The following is a 6,000-nucleotide window of genomic DNA, read 5'->3' as shown; positions in this document are numbered from 1 at the left end:
TTTGTAGATTCCTTTGTTGCTCAACTCCTTAGCTTGAACCAGGCTCAACTCCTTAGCTTGAACCAGGCTCTAATACCCATGTACCATTTCCTTTACCTTTGTAGATTCCTTTGTTGCTCAACTCCTTAGCTTGAACCAGGCTCTAATACCATGAAAAGATTGGGGGAAGAGAGAGAGCTTGAGCTTGCAAGCACACACACAAAGATGAAGGCTGAAATTTTCTTCTTCTTCTTACTCTCAAAAGAAGGCTACAAAAGGTAAGTGAAAAAACAACATAGGTACTAGAGTACTATGTATAAGCTGTCCATAATGTGAACACACTAAATAGGTAAGCTAGGAAGATCATATACCATAACTCGGTTAGACTAGGTAGGTGTAGTACATATGTAGAATCACTGACAAAGATTCTCATCTTAGCTACCACCCATGGCAGTGATGTAAATGTGGAACGGTCACCCAAGCACATTGTGAGTGTCAGCTGTGGTTGAGCCTGACATCTTAACACTAATTCCTCTGCCACTTTTAACCTTCTGATGTAGGAGATACACATGGATCAATTAGATGATTTTATCCTTGTCGTTCCTTTATGATATTCCATTGTATTCCAAGAATGCTTTTGATCATGAAATGCATGTAAGTTCTTGAGATTCTAAGAAAGCATAAGCTCTTTACTAAAAAGAGCAAGTGTACCTTGTCCACAAGTCATGTTGAGCACTTGGGTTATGGTGTCCAAGGATGGAATTTCTCTAGACCTTGTCAAGATTCAAGCAATTATAAATTGAAAAACATTAAAGGAAGCTAGAGGATTTTTAAAGTTAATGGGATGGTATCATACCTTTTTATTCTAAGATAGCCTCTCTCTTTTGAAGAAGAATACCTCTCTTCAATGGACGCCATGTGTCAAAGTGCCTATGACAAATTGAAAGTTACTAGGGTAACTAGTCTTGCTCTTAAGTTACTAGATTTCAACAAAGATTTTGAAGTAGTGATGTATGCTAGTGGATTTACCATAAGAGAAGTGCTTATGCAAGAAGTTTATAAAGTGGCCTATGAGTTTAGAAATCCTAGACCTCATGAATAAAACTATGCTACCCATGATAGACATCTAGCTTGTACCCTTGCACTTGTCTCATTTCCTAAGGAGTTTTACTACATAAGTAGGGCAAAAATGGGTGCAAAGAAGTTATCCTAGTTGACCTTCTCTTTAACTTCACTTACCAAGGGATTTGAGATCATAGATATTGTAAGTAAAGAGACTTTTCTACTGACTACATATGTAACTACTTTCTCCTTCCCTGGGTTGTACTTGATCTCAAAATCAAACTCTTGTAAATTTTCTTCTTTTGTGCTCATTGAGACCATCCTCACTGAATATCCACTTCAGGATTCTGTGATAGTCATTAGCATGAATCTCTGACCTAGGAGATAATTTCTCCCTAATTTCAATGTATAGAACTTTTCAAGTAGCTCCAATCGGCTATGTATTCTTGGTATGGATGGGATAAAGGGAAGAATTTTGAGTGAAGATCATGATAATCCCATAGCTAGGATATCTAGCCCCTACATAATGACTTACATGTCTATAAAGAAGAGTTTCTTTTAGCTAGGACTTAAAAAAGACGTAATAAATCGTGTGGATGTGTATTAAGAGAGTGCGCATTGCATACAATTGTGTGTGGGTGTGCAAGGGTAGAGGGTGTGTGCACACGTGTAGGTGCTTTTGGATTTTGGGAGTGTACATTGCATATAATTGTGTGTGGGTGTGCAAGGATAGAGGGTGTGTGCACATGTGCAGGTGCTTTTGGATTGTGCAAGTGTTGAGTGTGTTCATGTAGCTGTGTCATGTGTGTGGGTATGAAAGGATAGAGTGTGTGTGTGCACAAGCATGTGTTTTTGGATTGTACATGAGTGTGTGTGTGTGTGCGTGTGTTGTGTGCACATGTGGGTAAGGAGTGTGCACGTAAGTGTGTGTATTTTGTGTGTCAGTGTTATGTAAGTGTAGAGAGGGATTGCATATGTGTACATATGTATATGGTGTGTGTACATGTGATTGTTTTAGTTTTTTATTTTTTTTTGTTTTGTTTTTAATTTTAAGTTTTCAATCATTCCTAGTAGGTACACGTGTCTCTTCCAATTGATAGGAGGTGCTACATTACATATATATGATGGGAATCTAAGGTTTTTGGCTTATCATGTGGGCTTGCTAAGCAAAGGCAGAAAACCACTTACCCATTATAAAAGCTTTGATGCCACGACTGATGTCTTTACTAGTGCACTTAATTGAGCTTTATCCTTCTAGTACCAGTTGGCATGGTGCATGTGGGTGTTACAGGATTGTGGTGATGCCCTTGAGCCTTAGGGATGCTTGGTGTGCCAAGTGAGTTTATGTGCAACTTTCTTTGTAGTTTGACATTAAAGATAAATAAGTTCAATGTTCTAAATCCAACCTTAAAGATTTTTTTGATATCAATAGTTTCACAATATCAACTACGATATTAGTATGCCATATACTAGCATGACTATCTTGCTCAATACTTGTCATTACACCACAATCATGTGCTTTTCTCTTAGAGTCCACACATCGAGTGTGAAAGTGCCTTCCTTTTCAGACCACATTACATTATATATAACTATCACCAAACAAAAGTGCATTCCTTCTGACCACATTATATATTATACACGAGCAACCAAACAACAAAAACATATGTATAACAGCTATAATGAAAGGAGAAAGGTAAATTTACTTACATGAAAGTCCCATCCTCGTGCATACTCCCACTCTTCCCTCATGATGATCTCTCCTTTGTTCGAAGCTTGATCTAACACACTTCACTAGAGAGGCTCAAGGCATGGTCGGTAGGGAAAGTGTCTATTTTCTCTCTTAAAAGATTTTCTCTCTTTATATTGCATCTATTTGTTGTCTTAAAATATTTTCTCTCTTCATATTTGCATCTATTTGTTGTCTTAAAAGCTTTTCTCTCTTCATATTGCATCTATATCTTTCATTATCATGTCTCTCAAACCATGACCAAAATATTGAAAATCCAAAATGTAAGTTAATCTTTTGCCATAATGCTTTATTCATCCTTTAGATTCTTTCTTTCCCTTGTGGTACATGAGAGACCGTTCATCTTTCTTACTAAAATCTTGGCATGGTAGGATCTATTTGTTGAGATAAATAATCAAAGATATAGATAAGGGACTCTTCCCCTTATGGTACATGATAGTTAGAAATATAGATAGATAGTCAAAGATATAGATAAGGGACTCTTTCCCTCATGGTACATGAGATTCATTTTCTACATTGCTCCACATTTTTGGCATGGTAGGATCTATTCAAGATAGATATTTGGAGATGTAGAGAAGGGACTCTTGTGGCAATAGCCAACCCTCTACCATGCTTGGTTCTAACTGTACTCTTTGTCTCACAAAGTCCTTAAAGGTTTTCATGATCCTTTCAAGGAATATCATCCACTTCGACTATGAACAAAACCATAAGACTGACAGGAAACACTAAAAGGTAAGACTAGAAAAGATTATTTATATGTAAAAGGTTTGTATATAAATAAGGCTTAAGGGATTTTAAATGGAAAATACCTAAAGCAATGGTTAATAAGCATTAATGTTAAAGTAAAAGGACAGTAAATGGTGCACAATGGAAGCCCAAGTGCCACAGAAGAGATGTAGAGCATGTGTGCATATTATAGGTGTTGAGTGCATGGGCATTAGGCAAAAGGTGGGTCCATGTAGAAGGTCCTTTTTGTGAAAACACCAACACATCACTTTCTTTGACATTTATTTGTCCACTTTCTTCAACTCTTACACACGGTTTGAGATAGGGAATTGAGTGTTGATGTGTAGCAAGGATGGTCAATAAGGTCGGTATGAATAAGATTAGGTTTTCCATGAGTATGGAAGAATTTAGGACACCCAATATGGAATAATTTAGAACACTTAGTATGGAAGAATTTAGGACAGCTAATATAGTCAATAAGGCAAGTGTGAATAAGGTTGGGTTGTCCATGAGAATGGACACCCATTATATTTAATAAGGCCAGTGTGAATAAGGTTGGGTTGTCCATGAGAATGGAAGAGTTTAGGACACCCAGTATGGCATATACATTGATAAACCGTGAGCTTGAATATGGACGAATGGATCTGAGAACTTTTTGAGCCTCTTTTAGAAGCTTTGGTGGTTGTTCAGCCCACTTGTTGCTTAAAACATGGCGATGTCAATGGAAATAAGCGAAGCATTAGAGAACTTACATGGCTTTGAGGTGAAATGTTGGTGGTTGTTCGGCTCGCTTGTTGCTTAAAGCATGGCGACGTCGACGGAAATAAGTGAAGCATTAGAGAGCTTACATGGCTTTGAGGTGAAGTGTCTGATTACCCAGACAATACCGACCTTGGTGTGTAATTTTGCATTAACCTCTTGGGCATCTCTACCACCTTGCTTGATTTTAGCATGGTTGGAGGAATATTTTGCACCTTGGAGGGAGGTGTGGAGCCCAGTTGATTCATGGGCTTTTGCTAGCTCTTCTCCCCAGTTAGGTTCTTGTCTCAGTTCTCTGCAAGGAAGTTTTTCATGCACCTCTCGTGCCATCTTTCACTCTTTCTCTTTTCTTCTCTTCTTTTCTCTTTCTCTTTTTCTTCCCCTCTTCTCCTCCTCCTCCTCCTCCTCCTCCTCCTCCTCTCTCTCTCTCTCTCTCTCTCTCTCTCTCTCTTCATTCTCCTCTTTCTTTTAAAAAAAATAATAAATAATACAATAATTTAAAATTTTTTGAATTTTTTTGATGATGTGGCACACGAGCTTATGTGATGACATGGTAATTTTTTTGGACTTTTTTGGGTGATGACATGGAACACATGGAACACATGAGCCTACATGAAAATATGACACTTTTTTTAATTTTTTTGATGATATGGCACATATGAGTCTACATGATGATGTGGCACTCACATGGCACATGTGTGAGCCTACGTGATGATGTGACACTTTGTTGTTTTTGTTGATGTGGCACACATTAGTGTACATGATCACATGGAACCTTTTTTAAAATTTATTTTTTGGTTGGACATGGCACACATGTGATCTTATGTGATGATGTGGCACTTTTTTGTCTCTAGTTGTGTGTGTGGAAATTTTCTCTAAGAGAGGGGGTGTTTAAAGTTTTAGGGGGAGAAATTTAAAGGGTCTAAAGGGAGAAAAATTAATAGGGCCTAAGGCGGGTAGTTTAAAGGGGCTAAGGGGGAGAAAAATTACAAGATCCTAGGGGGGGTAGCTTTTAGAGCAGGACTGAGTTTGCATGCGTATGTGTGGTGCACATCTAGGTGAGTGTGAGTATGTCTATGCGATGTATGCTCGTAGGTGCATGTGCATGTTTTTAATTTTTAGTCATCTTTAGTTTTGTTTCAAGTTTCAAGTTTTTTTATCATTCCTAGGTATATGTGTACATACCATTAATAGAAAGTACTACGTTACGTATATACAACGGGTTTTAAGATTTTGTCTTATCATGTGGCCTCACTGAGCAGCAAAAGGGTGGAGAGTCACTTGCCCATCCATGACAAGAGCCTTCGCATCACTATCGTCAGCTTTGCTAGCATGCTTGATTGAGCTTTGTCTTTCCAGCGCTAACAGGCAAGTTGGTGTTATGACGTGGTGCACATGGGTGTTATGGGGTCATGGTGGGGATGTTTTTGAGCCTTGGAGTTGCTAGGTGGTACCATGGAACTATGTGTATGATGCTCTTTGGGGTTTGGCATGTGGATTTTCTTCAATAGGAACAAGGATGGGTAAGGCCATTTCCTCTTACTGCTTGGTGTCCACTGACTCCTCTGACTTCTCTGAAGGTGGTGTTAGCACACGAGTCGAGGTGGAACCCAATGCTCTCCATTCCTACTTAAGATTTTAGGTTGGCATCAGAGAGGCATAGCTTTTAGTCTCCACTCCATCTTTGGTCTGGTGTTTGATGGCATGATTACAGAGGCTTGTGGTGT

This window comes from Cibotium barometz, chromosome 18, assembly GCF_041138505.1.
Source record: "Cibotium barometz isolate CiBa-2024 chromosome 18, ASM4113850v1, whole genome shotgun sequence".
NCBI lineage: Eukaryota > Viridiplantae > Streptophyta > Polypodiopsida > Cyatheales > Cibotiaceae > Cibotium > Cibotium barometz.
This window is presented reverse-complemented; position numbering follows the sequence as displayed.